The 19,563-nt window shown below is 31.5% G+C and overlaps 1 protein-coding gene across 1 annotated transcript in view; it reads left to right on the forward strand.

The window, feature by feature from the left end:
• The window catches only part of LOC105215064 (protein peste), a 34,924-nt gene that overhangs the window by 727 nt on the left and 14,634 nt on the right, over positions 1–19,563 (forward strand). The window lies entirely within an intron of this gene.

The raw sequence follows: 19,563 nt of genomic DNA on the forward strand, positions 1-19,563 counted from the left end.
TCACAGTAATCAAAGGAAAATGCCTCAAAGGAAATGATTTAGCAGTTGCATAGCACTGTGATTTTTTATAAAATAATTCAAGATGTTGGGGTCTACAAATTGTTGAATGATTGCTTTAAAATTTATCTGAGATCAAATACAATTTTTTTCTGATTATTCGGTTATTTAGGTGTTGGGAGTTTGAAACTCGACTGAGAAAAAGTAAAAAAATTATAGACTTTGTTTATGGACAGTTTCTGCTTATTGGCAGGCAGTAACTTCAGTATCTGAAGCGAAATAACCTCTCACTATAATCATAAATTATTCGAAAAGACAATGTCTCTTTGAATTTGAAATAACCAACAAACTATTCAACCTTTTTGAGATATTTTTGGCCTATATTCGAATTCATGGCATAGACATGGCGAACATTTTTGGAACAAGTTTTTATACATTATTCTAATCTATCAGTAATTAGAATTGTCAGAACGTAAACTCATATTTGAACGAAAACAAATACAAATCGCTAATATCATCCGTACCTAGCAACAACAAATGGAATATTAAACCATCTACTGTTGAATAGAATATGTAAAATTATTTTGGCATCACTAAATAGTCCTAATATACAAATAGTTCAATTAACGGTGGTAATTAAGACATAAATTGCTTCATCGTTAGATTTTGATTAAGCTCAAGCAAATTAATATTTGATACCTCAGAGAAACATTTGATTTGTTTATGGAAAATTATTTGTGAATAAAATGTATAATAACATTGAAAAGCTAAATCGAGAACAATTGAAGAGTGACTTTTCAAAAGGGGATATCTACATCTTGACAGTTTTTTTCACAAAATAAAAAAAGGTTCTGATGCAAATATTTGTAGACCTAATGAAAAATAATTTTTGTGTTTAGAAACTATGTAAACAATTTGGTAAAAATAGGTCCTTGCCATATAGAGCTATACAATTAAAAAAAAAACAGAATATCCCTTTTTGATACGGAATTTTAATAATATCCACTTTTGTTGTGTACTCATATGTAAATATCCCCTGGAACTACTCGACCGATTTGAATGAAATTTGGCACATAATACTCTCTTAACACCCTGATGACACGGATGAAAAATAAGTGAAATCGATTCCCAACTACGCCTACTTCCCATTTAACTCAATTTTGAATTCCATCTGATTGGTTAACTTTATAACATGTACATTAGGAACCAATGAAGATAGCAGAATAAAATTTTACACAAATACTGTATTTGAACTGTGGCATCACTTGTGGAAAAATTGTCGCAATCGGACTTTAACTTTTCAAGTCCCTGTATATCGAACATGAAGAACTCAGTGCCTAGAGTTACCTTTCCGTTGTGCTTCATGTGGAGTTATCAGCCGTGATAAAAATATTTCTTCTTCAATTTTCGTCTTTCGGTTATACAAGGTTTTTCTATTGCGTAACGGAATATTGAGTCTACGGAATGGACTTGCACTTGTATAAAACTTTTGAAAATGTATGTGAGCACGGTACTTAAAACTCATACACAGAGGATCCTTCTCTGCATAACTGTGTGTTAATATTGAATGGTGTTACAAAACGTTGTCGAAACGTAGATACTCCAATTAAAACCAGAATTTATACCCTTACAATTTCCGTTCTCGTGGTTTTTCGCATTACTACCCTTTCTTCCGCCACTATTTTGATCTTCTGCGGTTTTCTCATTGATGATGTGGTAAAATCAATAAGAGTCGTTAAAATCCTCACGAAATTAGCCCTTTTGAAATGGACGCCCACATTTAAAGCTTCTATACTTGGAAACTACCTCGTTCAGATCAGAATCCAAATGACGAAATTACATATATTAGAACAAGACTGCTACTTATTAAAAAAAAAAAAAAAAATGTAAATATCCCCATTTGAAAAGTCGCTCCTCAATTTTAAGTTGAATTGTGTTGAATGAAGAGAATATTACAATTGTCTTGTTTATGTATTTGTTATAAGGTAGGTACTGTTAATTAAGTCAAGTTGTTCTCAATCTATTATCCGATTTGCTGACTATTTTATTCTACAATGATTCCTCAGAAAGCGCTTACATATATCTGTTTGTTATAGTAATTTATTAATTCAATTAGAATATAATAAATATTTAGTCTGTTATCATTAACAGTTCTCGATATACGCCTTGTTTTTCCTAACTTTTGCACCCACACTTTACTATGCGCGTACTTCCGCATACTTGATTTTATACTCATATGTATATGTATTTGTAAAAAACTTATGTCGATAATGAATAATATTTACATAACGGCACACCAGCCACTAGAAATGAAACATTTTGCTTTATTAAAGATTGAATGTGTGCAATTAAATAAATGTGGATGCATGAAGGAAAGGATTAAGTTAGGGGAGTCTAACATTAGATTCGCAAATTGTATAAAATAAAGGCGATTGAATTATTGTGTAATAATTAATTACTTTAATGAATCTTACTTCCGATAATTTTATTCGACAAATCTCTTCAGACTTTCACTTAGCGATATGGAAATATGGTTTCCATGAGAACATACTGGTCAACTGAGTACGGTGCTAACTGTGAACCAATCATTTCAAGTACATACATATGTATAAGTAAAGTGGCTATAAATCGTAAATAACCAATAAGTATAGAAAATCTGTTTTAACAAGCATCTAATTTCTCTTAAAGTAAATGGAAACCGCTACAGTTTTCATTACTTAGAACAATAATTACAGCCCTTTAATATGAGACACAAATACAAAGTGAATAAATAAATAATATTAACAATAATACAACAAAAGTGTAGACACTTTTTCGAAACGCACTCAAAGAGCTACATACATATGTAGTCACTTAAGTACACACTTGTATCGCATTAAATATGATGAGGCATTTAATCAGAATGTGTTTACTTCGATAGTTTTGTGTGATTCACAAAAGGAAAAATTCAATAAAAGAAACACCCGCTTAACTTGATACCAGTCTGCTATTCGACACACTGACACCGGTTGACAATAATGTGAGAAAAGCAGCAGCACTTTCGCAAATAAATCGGTAAAATGTAAATAAATTTATACAATTGTAAAACACACATGTGTATTATTTGCGTACGGCAACTACAGTCATTCAGTTAATCTTGCGCGTCTGTTTATTTGGAATGCAATTAGTTTTCTCAGTAAGTTGTAGTAATGAACGGCCAGCTTAAGCCGATGATGCACAATAGCGACCCAGTGAGAAAAGCTGTAGAGAGTTGGGAAAATTTTTTTTTGGTTTTGATGGATATTTAGGGAGAATATTTTTAGACTTGACTTAGTAATATATTCATAATTTTTTTTAAATTTTTTGTTATCAGTTTAGTCAAGTTTCTCACCCAATGATATTTAGAATTGCGCCAAAGAAACGTCAACCAAATGAAACGAAACTAAGTGCTTTCCAACTGACATTATTTCGAATTAAACCCCTTTTTTCATAATCTTTAAGTTCAGTTTACCACCTAACGAAGTTCTGACAAGCTCCAATTAACGTCAAATCGTCAAGTAGGTATTAGTAAATACCTTGTAAGGTATCCGTATGAGAATGATATAATTAATTTAATATATTTCTCTCAATCTTTGTAACCAGTCTCTGTAATACACATTTTTCCAACATATATACCAACTCATAAACATTTATAAATATACTGTACTATCGGAAAGGCTTGTCATTTTATCGACATGCTCACCAGTAGCTGTCAATTATCAGTCATACTACAAATATGACGTTTAATAGCCTAATATTGACAGTACTAAATATGAATATACTCATTTTTCGAACTTACAGTCAATATGTACACAATATATTTAGCAATAAACGGCTTCAATAACTGTATAATAAATACTAATGTAAACAAATATATGAAGAGCAAATGTGTAATGCACTTTTAAGAAGCGTGCCTCTAGTTTACCTAACGATTAAAGTTGTTATAATTTATCAGTAATTAGTGGGAAATTAAAATAAATAGTAACAGTCAGCTATAAATTTGAGCGTCAAACGTCAGATTTTGTAATACAAACGCACGAGAGAGTGCGGTGAAATGTTGACATTTTCTAACACTTTCCAATATTTATCTATTTTTTATAACTCAATGAATGTGAAATATTGAAGCTATGAAAATTAAAATATATAGTATTTCAATGAAAAATATTAATTATTAGAATTTGTATCATCTTTCTTCTCCACACAATATTCAGCAGCCAACTTCAAGTCATAGCGAACTGTCAAAATTGAGTTTATTGAGGAATGATTTATATTAATTGTATCGGTATGAAGATTTTTAACAGTTATCTTGGCATTTGACGAGTTATAAGAGTGCCTTTATTTCTAAAAATTATTTCAAAAAGTCACAATTTGTCTAGGGAGGCCCATAAAATAAAATGTTTAATTACTATTTATATTATTTTCCATATTATTATGACTCCTTTCAACTATTAAAATCAATTAGAATAAATTAAATTACTAACTCACACAATATTTACTATTTTTATTCGATAAATTATGAACTAATAAAATAATAAAACAGGTTTTGCATACGTATATATTTATAAATATAATATATGCTCTGTTGACAATTCCTCACTTAAGTGCCTAATGAAAAATTCACAGTAATCTGATGTCGGCTTTATAGATATTCAAACGACGCACAATTGAAACGATGCTCGATTGACATTGTCTCATTAAGCTGTTTTGCTTAGAATTTAATTAATTAATCTTCTGCGCAATTTGCATTAGATATAATTCAATTTGCAATCGTTTAAATGTTGTTAAAGTGTGATATATTTAATGTCAGGAAATCACACCTGGAAAATACAATGTAATGCTTAACAATAATGAGAAGATTTGCAAATAAATAGTTAATTCTAAATAAATAATATTATTCCAGATAAATTTACGGGATAGTTACAATATAAGTCTTCCTCTCTGAGTGCTCAAAAACCTTCTAGATGTGGTGAATCGAACAAACAACTGATATAAAACACAAAGACTGGTACAATCTAAAGGACAGAAAATATCTAGCTTTTATATCCCTTAAGGGATTACATGGGTTTTGTCATGTAAAAAGGCATATTATATGGTATGTTTACTATGTCTTATAGATACATATTTAAAGAATAATTTCTGAAAGTTTCATAAAAAACCCTCGGAAAAAAGGTGCGTCCGCGTTGTCAGCATAACTCCTGATAGGATCATCTATTATGAAAAAATTAAAATAAGTGTTTTAGTTAAGACCATAAACTCGTGCTTGAACAAAGAAAAGACAAAAAGAGTAAAAAATTGGAATTTTGGAAGACATTTTTCCAAAAAAATACAAATGTCGGTCAAATTTGCTTGATATCTTTTTTTTTTAAATAGTTAATTATTGAAAAAAAATAAAAATTCTTCGCCGAAATACGAGTAAATTGTATCTCGAACACCTGTGCGAAATTTCATCAAGATCGGTTGAGTAGTTTTCGAGAACATTTGACAACCAGCTTTGAAAACACGGTTCCGAGGAAAACGCGTTTAAAGTTCTACTTGACTGGGAGCGCACACCTTTCAAAGGCTGTATCTCCGAAACTATTATTCGGATCGACTTGAAAACTTAGGATACCATTCTTGCAGAAATTAATAAGCCAAAAAAATCGATTTGAACCCACGTAGCCCCTTAAAAGGATGTAAATTATACTCTCTCGAGTTCAGTTTGACTGGATAACTTTACTGATGCTTTCAAATTTAAATATTTTTGTGGGAGAGCAGAGCTCAAATACGACAAGTAGAGAACTTGCGAAACAAAGACTTGTATGAATTGAAAATTCGTAACTGACTTAACCCGAATTAACCCACGATTACCATATGGTAACGCAAAATTTATCCCTATATCTTCATAAATAACTTGAAAATTACACTATAAAACTACAAAATACGTTGGTTTTTTGCATTTTCTGGAAAAGTTAAATATTGATATTAATCGTAAAACAAATTTAATTTTCGTGCTCAGGGGGCCAAAATACATGGGAGTATTTCATTTCAGAAAAATCTGAAACGTAAAAAGTTCTGGGCAGTACCGGGTTGAGATCTATGAAGTTTTATTCGGAGACATTTGCAGATAGCGAATATCTAGTTATAGGGCTATAGGCTTCGCTCCAAAATTATTGATGAATTTGAATGAGCATTGAATAGGTTATCGTATCGATTTAATCGCTATAATAATACATTTCTAATTGCTCTCGAAGTTATTGTTATATTATAGTGTATTGTTTCATAACAAATTTTCACAGTTAGTCGTGCCGTTTCTGAAGTTACATAACGCTAACTTACTCACTATAGTATCCTTTAACAATTTTCTATGATTTACAAATAACTCAACTCAATCAACTATTGCTAAATCACTAAATCTATTTAAGTGGCAATTAAGTGAATGCAGAACTTCTATTTTTGTTTAATTGAAATTAATTTAGACTTTTTTCGCATCTTAGTTCGATACATAAACACACATAAATATATACAAATGTAGTACAATTGGACGACTTGCTCAAAAACGCTCAAGTCAATTCACTAAATGGCAAAAAATGAATCTAAATTAAAGCAAGTAAAAATCGTGTGCGGATTTCTAGGTCGCCTGACTGTGTTGATTGTGTATGAGAATACATGAGCAGAGATATACTGTTTATAAATAACTTTGGCACTATATTTCGTAACACATTTTTTTGTTTTTAATATCAGATCGATTGATTTTCAAACTAATCGAATACGAGTGTTTTTGTATATTATTAAATATATATATTATTTAAGTAATTTTTTTATAGAAAAAATCTAAAATTTTAATGTAATCATAATTAAGTATTATCTTAAAACTGTTTATTTCAAAATTTTTATAAAAAATATTAACAAAAATATTTTTTTTTCTTTTAAAATATTTAAATAATTCCATAAATCTGGTCCTATCATCTTATATATCATTCTTTCCATTGCAATTTTAATATTTGGAAGCTTTATATCATTTCTACACTCTCTAACCAGTTAGTATTTCAAAAGTACTTCAATTATAATTAATCTATATACATTATTCTTTTAATTACTTAACTAGTTTTAGTGCAATTTCAAAAAAACAAAAACCGCGCTTTAATGCCGTGTGTTATTTTTTTCAGTTTTAACATTAGGAATAAATGATGTTTTTTTTTTATTTTTTCCGCATCTTTTAATTACATTTACACTTTTGTAGCCTTTGACTCGGTTAAGCTTTCAACATTTACTGTGGTGTTACCAAGTAGTATAGTAATTCAACCAGTTTAAACTGGTGTACTCAAAAACAGAGTCCATATTTTAATGTAATTGCTATCTCAGTAAATCTAATTTTTATTTGGAATTAGAAAAAACTGCATTTAAATGTTGTTGATAATAAAATTAGGGTATATATATCATCAACCATTAAAGTTAGTACTTATATGTGCATTATGAGTTCTTTACTTGTTTAACTGAAATAATAATATTTGAGTTCGTATTCTAAGTAAAAATACAGTGATTTTGTTTTCGAATTTAATTTCGAAATATTTCAAATAGTGAAGCTATCAAATAAGAATCAATATTTTCCCGTTTTTATTTTCGAAACTTTTATCCGCAGCCAACTTCAAGCTGTAAGCGAAAATCTTTAGGTACCCTAGTAAGATTTAGTGAAAGTATGATATTTGGCAACACTGAATATATATAGGCTATCCAGCAATAAAAATCATAATGAGATCATATACATACATCAAATGGGAACTTCAAATGAAGCTTCAAAAACAAAAAAAAACCAAAAAAGTCAAGGGTTAAATTTAGGCCTACAATTAAATTTAGCTACTATATCTATTTGTAAAAGCACACATATATACATACAGTAGATTACATCATTCATGCATTTTCCGTATTGTCATCTGTGCAATTATAAAAATGTTCATAATTAGCGCTAAAGTTCAGATTTAATTGCTATTTAATTGCGCCAAATCTACCATAAATTTCACTATTACCAAAAATATGATGTGAACTATTATTCTGGAATTCTCACACACACACACACATACAATACAAATACAATGTAATTAGTTTACTAAAAGGGAGCTATATCTAATTAAAACAATTGTAATTTCGCTTACTTTCAAATTTCAATTTAAGTGTGTAATTTTATAGTTTCGGGAATAAACAAAAGTTAGTGTCTTTTGTGGTTGAGCGCGAACAACAAGTGTTAAATGTACAAAGTAATACAAAATAACTATTAATTTGATTACGTTTTCAAATTTAACAACAGTGCATAGGAAATTCGAATATTTTTTGAGACTTGTCCTCTAATTGGATCAACTGAAAGTGGATATAAATAGCAATTTTTGCATTTGTTGCCGGGCAATATTGTGGTAATCCAATAATGCGGAGGTTTCCGGTTTCTTAAAGGAATATTTGTGCCTTAAAAGAATGTATATATGTGCTTTATATTCATATTTCGAAAAAGATTCGAAAAAGATCGATTCCTCACTACTTAGTGGAGAGTGGTGAATCGAACAAGCAACTGGCATAAATCAAATAAACTGTCATAATCTAGAATTGATTATTAGAGTGTAATACAATGGAACGAACTGATTAGCTTGTTATAAACAAATATTGGAAACAGTTGATTTAAGAGTCAGAGTCGGTATAGAGTCAACAAAAGAACCTCTTTCAAAGTTCGAATTTTTGAAACTTAAAAAATTACTGATATACTTGTACATATTCTCTAATATAAGATGTCTTGGGGCTCTCAAATTGCTATTTTATTCAACAACAACAGACAACAGTTACATATACGCTCTGCTTCGAATACATCAACACTTATAACAAAAAAAAACCTGCATGTGCCCTACATTTTGATAACACTTGAAAATATTATTGCTTTTTGTGCACAATCGCTAATAAGCAGTAATCAAACTTGTGAAAACTCGGTGATTATCAGTGGTGTGTTAATCCTTATCTTTAATGTTTGTTTGCATATTAGTAAAATATATACATAAGTTTTCATTGAGGTAATCGGTTAATGCATGTCACACGCAGTTGAGTTGAGTTGAGTACATTTGTACTCACTTATGTACATATAACTATAAACAATACTAAATCAACGCGTAATAAAAATAATCAGCAATAATTTTACTATCGACATCATAATCAATTGTGAGTGCAATAAACAAGTGTTAAGTACTGAAAGTGTATTTGTATACAAAAATGTACATATATTTAGCTATATATTCCACTAACATTCATATTGATAGTTAATCCCTCAAAAATAAAACCGAATTCTATCGGCATTCCACAATTAAATTCATGTTGTTGAATATTTTTCTGCTTCAAAAGTGTTATGGAAGCAGGAAGATTCACTATTCATTCATTTTAGTTGCATATGCCTGCACAGTGGCGCTCAAAATAAAAGCATTATTGGCTAGAAATTAAAATGAAGAGAAAAAATTTCGGATTTCTCGAGAATTTAAAATATTTTTGGGCAAAATACTCGATTTTCATTATTATAAAACTTATTTTTTTATAAAACTAACAGTAGTTTGTTTATTGAGAAATAAATTATTTTACTTCATCTAGTAAAAATTAAAACTTTAGTTGTAATTGTTTTGATGCAAACATCAGTTTCTATTTTCGAATTAGTTAGGTAGTTATAGTGTATGTCGAAAGAGGCCCCTAGTCCTAGCGACTGGGCTATTTGAGGGTCCACAGCCAGGCAGATCATCGGCACGGGTCGCATGACACCTCGATATAGCCCTTTTTATACCCACTGCCATAGTAAGACTACAACTTTGAATGTTGTGCTATTGAGTAGCAAGGCACACTCAACGCTAGAGTCTAACCTTAGCTAGAAACCTCCCGAATGCAACATGGGCGAACTGTTTCCAGCCTATTCATGCACCAGCCGAAACTCTGTGATATCTATTTCGAGTCCTCAGGGAGGTTTTAGCGGAGATTTTTGGCAACCATATTTTCGAATGAAATAATAAAAAATTAGCTTTAGACAACCTAAAAAATTATTTGTGTTTTTATAACAAAATAACTTAAAATTTTGGAAAAATATTAATTCTTGTTTAATTATTTGAAATTATTTTCAATCTAGAAAAATATAGCTAGTATTTAGTATAGGCAAATAAATAGTTGTCAAGTTCCATGATTTAATTCAGATTGCATAGACAACATTTATTACTTCTGTATTGAATAATTAGAATGTTCTGTTATTTTAAAGAATTTAAATTATTTTTTTAACACTGCTATTTTTTTACTCAACAGTGTAACAAAGTTGAAAGTGGTTAAAAAAAATAAATAAAAATTACATTCTCCATATATCTCATATCTGTTATAATACCTCCTTAATTAAAGTGCATTTTTTTTCTCGCCATTGTAGGCATATTACTCATTTCATACAATATGTCTATATTTATATAATTTTGAATTTTAATTAATGCAAATAATAACAAATAATTGCTTTGCATCGTGCAACAAGCACAAAACCACTTGAAACACAATGTAAGTACCGCGTTATTTATGACGGCAAGTACTTCATTTGTTTATACATAAGTACTAACAATAAAAAAATTTAGTAAAATATGCACAATAAAACTGGTTACAGTCCAAAGACACGCCTGTCAGATTTGTCATTATATTATTCAACGCTTTTATTTAGCATAACACTAATTTGCAATTACATTAAAGCGATTCAAACGATCAATCAAATTTTAAAGCTTCAGAAAACACAAATCTTCCAGTAGCAGTTGCAACGTAAATGCATATTTCTGATACATCGGTTTGTTCTACAAGTGCTACTGATTACAAATACAATAAAATAATTATGAGCATTAGAAAACAGACTACAATTTGCACAAAGCGCTTTATAAAAATAAATACATACATACATGTACTGTATATAGGTGTCTTTATCATGCGGTTTATGAGTTATTGTTTCCTTTATTTGCTTTTTTCTACTTGCCTACATTTTTTTGCATACTCCATATGTCAATGTACGAATACATTAATCAACGTATCGCTTACAGTCCTCACATTACATGGACATTTGATATGAAAATCAACAGGAAAACATATGTACAGACATATGTTGTGCGCAATGTAATTAATACTGATTGAGCATTTGGTTTGCCTACATATACTATCAAATAGTAATATGTGCAGTTAGAATATTACAAACTTGCAGTTTATCGACGTTTATCTGCATTATTCACCGCATTCGGAGCAAGTTAAATTGACCATGTGCACATATGGTTTATTTTAATTGCTTTTCAAAATAAACTTTTAAGCGGAAAATTATTTCTATGAAAATAATACTTGTTTATCACAGACATAATAATAAATTATTTTCCAGAACAATTTTTTTTTTTTCGGAATTCTAATGCGTAATAAGTTATACATGTGTTTAGTTAATATGAGGACGGCTGGGCGTATGAGTAACATGAAGGATTATTATGAAATAACGGGTGATTTTTTTGAGGTTAGGATTTTCATGCATTAGTATTTGACAGATCACGTGGGATTTCAGACATGGTGTCAAAGAGAAAGATGCTCAGTATGCTTTGACATTTCATCATGAATAGACTTACTAACGAGCAACGCTTGCAAATCATTGAATTTTATTACCAAAATCAGTGTTCGGTTCGAAATGTGTTTCGCGCTTTACGTCCGATTTATGGTCTACATAATCGACCAAGTGAGCAAACAATTAATGCGATTGTGACCAAGTTTCGCACTCAGTTTACTTTATTGGACATTAAACCAACCACACGAATGCGTACAGTGCGTACAGAAGAGAATATTGCGTCTGTTTCTGAGAGTGTGGCTGAAGACCGTGAAATGTCGATTCGTCGCCGTTCGCAGCAATTGGGTTTGTGTTATTCGACCACATGGAAGATTTTACGCAAAGATCTTGGTGTAAAACCGTATAAAATACAGCTCGTGCAAGAACTGAAGCCGAACGATCTGCCACAACGTCGAATTTTCAGTGAATGGGCCCTAGAAAAGTTGGCAGAAAATCCGCTTTTTTATCGACAAATTTTGTTCAGCGATGAGGCTCATTTCTGGTTGAATGGCTACGTAAATAAGCAAAATTGCCGCATTTGGGGTGAAGAGCAACCAGAAGCCGTTCAAGAACTGCCCATGCATCCCGAAAAATGCACTGTTTGGTGTGGTTTGTACGCTGGTGGAATCATTGGACCGTATTTTTTCAAAGATGCTGTTGGACGCAACGTTACGGTGAATGGCGATCGCTATCGTTCGATGCTAACAAACTTTTTGTTGCCAAAAATGGAAGAACTGAACTTGGTTGACATGTGGTTTCAACAAGATGGCGCTACATGCCACACAGCTCGCGATTCTATGGCCATTTTGAGGGAAAACTTCGGAGAACAATTCATCTCAAGAAATGGACCCGTAAGTTGGCCACCAAGATCATGCGATTTAACGCCTTTAGACTATTTTTTGTGGGGCTACGTCAAGTCTAAAGTCTACAGAAATAAGCCAGCAACTATTCCAGCTTTGGAAGACAACATTTCCGAAGAAATTCGGGCTATTCCGGCCGAAATGCTCGAAAAAGTTGCCCAAAATTGGACTTTCCGAATGGACCACCTAAGACGCAGCCGCGGTCAACATTTAAATGAAATTATCTTCAAAAAGTAAATGTCATGAACCAATCTAACGTTTCAAATAAAGAACCGATGAGATTTTGCAAATTTTATGCGTTTTTTTTTTTTTAAAAGTTATCAAGCTCTTAAAAAATCACCCTTTATGTATATTAGAATTTTGCATTTTTTGTTGAAAAATCAGATGAAAGTGAATGTTTAATTAATTTATTTCAACTAATTGTTGGTTCTGAAAGGAGAAAAATATATAGTAATCTCATCTCATTCCTTTTCGTTACTTCGTAATAAGGATCGAGAAGATATTTCGTAGGAATACGATATTTAAGCTATCAAGTAACGGTATTATTTTGAAATAATATAACGTAACGTGCAAATATTTCAATGAAAAATATTTTCTCCCTAGCTTCCTCTTCATAAAAATTCATAGTTTTCAAGTTGTTTTCTAAAAAGTTTGTGGACATTTTTCAATTAATGCCATAAAATGATATAGAATTGTTTGAGAATAGTACAGTCGACTTCACTTAACTTTAGCGTACTCTTATTTATAACTTTCTAAGCACTTTCAACACAGGAACATTCTCAAAAAAATATTTTTTTCTGATGACGCATCAGCAACTATAACATAATACTCCTGATACTCTAGCTATTGGTTATTTGAGAAAAAATCAGTGAAGACTCTATCTTACGCTGCCGTTACACGAGCAAGAACTTGCTTTCAAGTTGATCACACTAATTGTCAAAATTGACATAAATTGAAAGCCATGATGTAGGCTGCTTGAAGCAAGACGCCTTTTAAGTTCGAGTGTGGAAGTAAAAAAGTGTGAGGATTTCTTGAATGTGTAACGTCCAGGTTAAAACCTTATGCCGCGCATTGCTCTCTATTAACACATTGCCCTCCAAGCGGTTTTGACGAAAACCTTCTCCGGGTGCCAAGCACGTTTTATGTTATAAACTATTGTAAATCGGGAATATATTTAATTTTTGAATGTTTCCGAAAGGATTTGCCGCTTATTACGAGTTTTAAAGGTTTTTTATTTTAGCGATTTTTTCCGACGTGGCACTGAGCAAATGGTACGAAAATGTGCTTCACGGTTCTTTATTGTTATCTCTTTTATTTTATGTTTGTATTTTATTCTATTATTTTACTTTATTAAGATGCTAGACAAAGTATAATGCCGAACAACCCCTGTCGAACACTCCGTGAATTTTCATGTGTCGCACGAAAACGTACGACATGACAGGCAACGTGTTAAGGGTGTCTGAGTTTGTGGCTTTGGAATGTGAATGGGAATGGGGGAATGGTGTGAGCTTACTTATAGTCGATTTTGACCAGAATAATTTTAGAAAAAAAACTTTATCTTGTTTGTTAGAAAAGGTGGATCTATGTACAACGCAACAGCGCAACTTCTTGAAATAAGAGGAGTCAATTATACTTGGCCATTGACCTATTGACTAAACAGTAGATATCACTCCTTCCTAGAGATGATACCATCAGAGAAACAAATTTTACAAGGAGATTCACGTTCACCCTAGGCAAAATAGACAACTGGAACAGTCAGGCCTTTGAGGCTTTATGGAAAAGCAACTCGCTGCATTGGTACACTGACGGTTCCAAGACGTCTGAAGGCATAGGTGCGGGAATAACAGGCCCTCCCACTAAACTTTCTGTGCCACTGGGTGCTTTTCCTAGCATCTTCCAGGCTGAAGTTTATGCAATATACCGGTGCGCTGAAATAAAAATCCAACGAGAGAATTGCCATCATGAGCGATAGCCAAGCGGCTCTAAAAGCGCTTTCCTCATACGAAACCAAACGAAGTCCCGCTTGGTTAGAGAGTGCATGGATAGGCTTAATTATCTATCAACGTGCGATAAAGTTCACCTCATCTGGGTGCCGGGACATAAAGGGATAGAAGGGAACGAAATTGTAGACGAGCTTGCTCGTACAGCTGCTGCAACTATACCGACTGGGACAGAACCCTTTCTGTCAGTGGGTCCCCACACTATCCGGCATAGGTTCCGGGCAGAGGAAAAAAGAGTTAGGAAGGAGCATTGGCGCCAGTCAGCTGGATTGCGTCAGTCAAAAGGCCTATTGGGAGGTTATAACGCCAAAAGATTCAAGTGCTTAATAAAGCTCTCAAGATGTAAACTAAGCGTATTGGAGGGTATATATGGCGGGCCACGGTAAGCTCAGGAAACACCTTAATAATATGGGCTTGGTCTCGTCGCGGACCTTTCGCTTCTGTGACATGGAGGATGAAACTCACCTGCACTTACTACTGGAATGTGCAGCGCTTCACAGAAGCAGGAGAGGAGAGGGGCACATCGTCTCCCTTAGTCCTAATACTATTCTGGAATTTTTCAGGGTACTGGTCCATAAGACCGAGTCGCTGCAGACTTGGAGAGGGCACAATAGAGCACTGGTCGTGGTGCTTTCCTCAATATCAATTTCTATCTAACGACTAAACAGTAAGTTTCATAGTTTCATATACTTTTCTCTTAGCTGACAATTAATCTTTTAATTTTTAGGTTTTTTTCGACAACTTTAGGAATTGCAAACTTCAAGAACCATTTTATAAAATATTAAACAAATTTATCACAAAAGAGTTTTTTAGCAGTTCGTGCTATTTTATAATATATATTCAATTAATTAAATAAAAAAATAAAGAAAAATTATACATATACCTAATCACTACTATCTACTACTACTATCCTTTGTATGCACAGATATTGAAAGTTGGCAGATGTAGCAGCAAAACCGGCAAAGATTTTAACAAAAACTTTTTTTTGCTTGATTAATTGGTCTACGGTCTAGACTCAACGTTTAAAAACTTTAGCAATTTTTTTTTTATTTTTGCCATAAATTAAGAATCGCGAATGGCTAAATGAGTAGACAAACATGTTTAAATTGCTAATTTTCTAACTAAAATAAGGAAGCGACTCATAGTTGTTTGATGCAATGAAATACATTTAAATGCTTAGTAGGAGGAGAAGTGTTATGAAATAGATACATATTTAGTTATTGAATAGCAACAATAGTTTATTAAATTGTTTTCTTTTTATAAAAAATGTATAATAATTATATAAATTAATAGAGAAAATATGTAGATTTTTTTTGGAGTTACTGCAATTAGTTCGAGACACATTACTATGAGTTTGATGTTTATAATTCGCAACAATAATTAGCAGAATATTTAAAATACTCTTATATTGACTTCAAAACTAATTCGACGACTGTAAACAATATTACAAACCAAATTGTTTAGCCAAAAAGCGTCTAACAAACAAACGTCTACTTCGGCAATACTATATTTTAGCGACTAGGTCAATGACCTAACGGAATATGCTGAAAGAGAGATAACGCAAAAAGTTTAACTGAGCGCATTTATTGTATTGTTGTTGGTCTCTGAGAGCGTATTTTAGCAATGGGGTGTTAACAATTTTTTAAGTAATATTCTATTTTTTATGACTACAGTTTAGCAATATTGATTATCAAAAGTATATTAAGGATAATGTATTTATTAATGACGAGGTCTTAAAAATAGTTTATATGTAATTAACAAAGTATATACAAAGTTGATCTTTAATCTCTTAGCCCTTCCCACAATATGTGCAAATATTTTTTCTTCAGTTAAGAAAATATCACAGAAATATTCGATAAAAATAGTCACTCTAAGGTCTTTCAAATTTTCATTAAATTTTCTATGAAATATGCCAGTCTATATGCCAATGCATATGTCAGTCATTGTGTGATGCAGTGCAGCTTTTCAAATGAAATATCTTTCAATAACAAATAGTCATTGGGAGTCTATCAAAATCCGAGTATTTTATATTTTATTGTGAAAACATTGTAAATTTGCTAATTATTTTGTAAATTGGTTTTTCACATTATTCACAATTTCACAATTTACAGCGAAAGACTGTTATGCGTCACACATATCCATACATAATACATGTATGTATGTTTACAATAGTACTGCTTGCATAGCATCGACTACCATAAGTGAAATGCATTCAACTAATCTAATAGTTTTCCACGAATTTATGCAAAAAATTAAAAATAAAAGCAATTAAGTTGCAACGCCTTCATACACTGTCATCGCCACAGCGCCGTTGATTGTTTGACGCTATGCGCCAAAGCATTGACCTTCAAATTGGCGGCAAGCTAGCAAGCGAGCGCCGCCAGCAGTGAGACCCCGCGAGGAAATACTGTTCATAAAATGGAAGTCCGAAGTAGATACACAGCATAGGTTAGGGCAAATGTAATAGCATTTTCACACAGGAGCTAATTGATCAATTAACCGGACTCTACTCGATTAAAACGCTGATTAAGATCGATTAACCATAAAAAAAAATATACATTATTTTTTAATTGTATTTTATTCGATTTGAAATTTAAATGCAACTCGGCGACAAAGACCGTATTTGTAATCATATATACGTTCTTTGTCTGCGAGTTGTAGTTCACGCTACAAGCTGATGAAACTTACCAACTTCTTATGAAAAGCAAAAACAAAAATATATAACAGCTGATCGGTTATCGAGTAGTCGGCAGTGTGAAGCGCAAAAACTGGTTTCTCAATCAAAATTATAATTGATCAATTATGTTGGCTGTGTGAAAAGGCAGATGTGTTTTAACGGCATTATAGAGAAATTTTACACTGTCAGCAATAAAAATCATTAATTTTGGAAGATAAGTATTACCAGAGAAAAAAATTATTTATAATAATATCAGTTATATTGACTGATCTACTGAACCGATCAAATTCGGATATATGCTCGACTATAAATTCTTCTAAACCAATTTTGGAATGTTTTTAATAATTTTACAGTAAGAATTATAACTGTTTCTCCAAAATTTGAGTTTATAAGCGGGAGCTTCGAATTTCAAAAATAGTATAGTGTAAAAGAAAAGTATGTTGCAAATATAACTTTGGGATTTTTAAATCACAATATATTATAATAGAAATTTTTACTTACCAGTTGATAGTTTGAATATTCTATATGCAATAATTTCAAACCTGGAAAATATAATAAAATTATAGGTTAGTCAAAGAAAAATAACAGTACAAGTGAACTCATAAAGTGACTATACCAGTGTGATATTTAAAAAAATCGATTTTTCTTATTCGATTTTTGCTTATTCGATAGTTTATACTTTCAAAAATATGCTGTGAAAGCGGTAAGGGGTTATCTTGAATAGTTTTTGAGTGGCGAAAGAGCGACCGCTCGCACGTACAAGCCGCGTTAAACGCGTTTTTCTCGAAACCGCATTTTTCAAATTTGCTGACATCATAACTCAATGAGATTTTGGCCGATCGACTTTAAATTTAAACTGAGTATTCTTGAATGACCTGCGATCATTGGTGATATTTTTCATTTGTTGAAAATTGTCAATTTGGCATTTAAAAATGGACCATTTTTTTATCTAAAAAACGACATATTTTTCAGAACCACACCATTTTGTTAATTTTTGATATTTTTCAAAAATCGTAGATCATTGTATAGGAAATAAATTCAACTTTAATAACCAACCGTTTTGAATTTTTTTGTTTCAATTTATTCGGCCGGAATCATGCCAGCAGTTAGGCATCTTGTTTTTTTTTTGGAACCTCCGACGACAGCATGTAACTTCGTTAGTTTACAATATTTTTTTTCTATCTTAAAATATACATAGCTGAAAATCTTATCTTATTACATATGTCCAAAAAACTTCAAAACATTCGATCGAGTACTTTATTTAAAAAAAATTCACGAAAATCGCCTAATTTTTCATGGGTTATACTGGAATAGCCCCTTAAATAATTTGGTATATAGCTGAGTATTTATTTCGATGATTATATTGAAATTGATACGTCAATATTTGCAGGACTGACCTAGAAAAATGCGAAAAGTAATTTGTAAAATTGAAGAAAAATTATTTTAAAAAAATTATTATTTTTTAAATTTAAATTTTGTTTTATTTTTTCTAATAATTTTTTATTGTAATTTTTAAGTAAAATAAAAAATTTCAATAAAAAAATCATAATTCAATATTAATTAAAAGCTTAAGTTTTTCATTTATAAAAATCCATATTTTTCCTACAGGGTTTTTACACATGAAAAACTTGCACTAAATGTCATTGGCAAAAATGATGCAACTATTTGCCGGCACTAATTGTTTTTATTCACGTGCGAGTTTGTAGAAAACACAAATCTACAAAAATTCATACATAAATATGTAAACACTTATTTGTATGTGCATTTATAGTAATAAGCAACAAACCACAAAAATGTACATATATATATTTTTCGAACTTATGTACATACATACATATACTTATATATCAATATTATGGATACATTGTTGTAGTGTGTGCCCTCATCGGTGAATTGCTGAAAAATGTCGAATTTCAAGTGAATTGGCTGAAATTAGTTTGAGCTAAATCTGAGTGCGACGCAAGTAGTTGCATATCTACATATATATATCTATTAATATATATTTACACGAATGGTACCTATAAGCTTACAGCTGACATACTTTTATGTATGATTATTTATATATTTTTGAAATTGTATGGAATGCATTGGGGTTTTTCTCAATGTATCTATGTACATATCTCGCTTCAGGCATTCTTTATTTCACCACCGAGTCACTGAGTCATTGGCATTTTTAGGGGTAGATAACGCTTACTAGAAATCTACAAATCTGCAAAGAAAGTAGGTCGCCTTTGTTTCGGCTTTTGCGTTGTAGTTGTAAGATATCACAGTGTATGTCTTAGATGAATTGAACAGTGAAAATATGAAAAAACTACCCTTGAACCACAAAAAATAATGCGTAAAATCACATTGGAATCTGCAACATGGAAAAGTAGACGAGGGATAACGTATGTAATCTTTTATAGATTTATGTTGAATTAATCTTTCTTT

The sequence above is a fragment of the Zeugodacus cucurbitae genome, chromosome 3, assembly GCF_028554725.1.
Source record: "Zeugodacus cucurbitae isolate PBARC_wt_2022May chromosome 3, idZeuCucr1.2, whole genome shotgun sequence".
NCBI lineage: Eukaryota > Metazoa > Arthropoda > Insecta > Diptera > Tephritidae > Zeugodacus > Zeugodacus cucurbitae.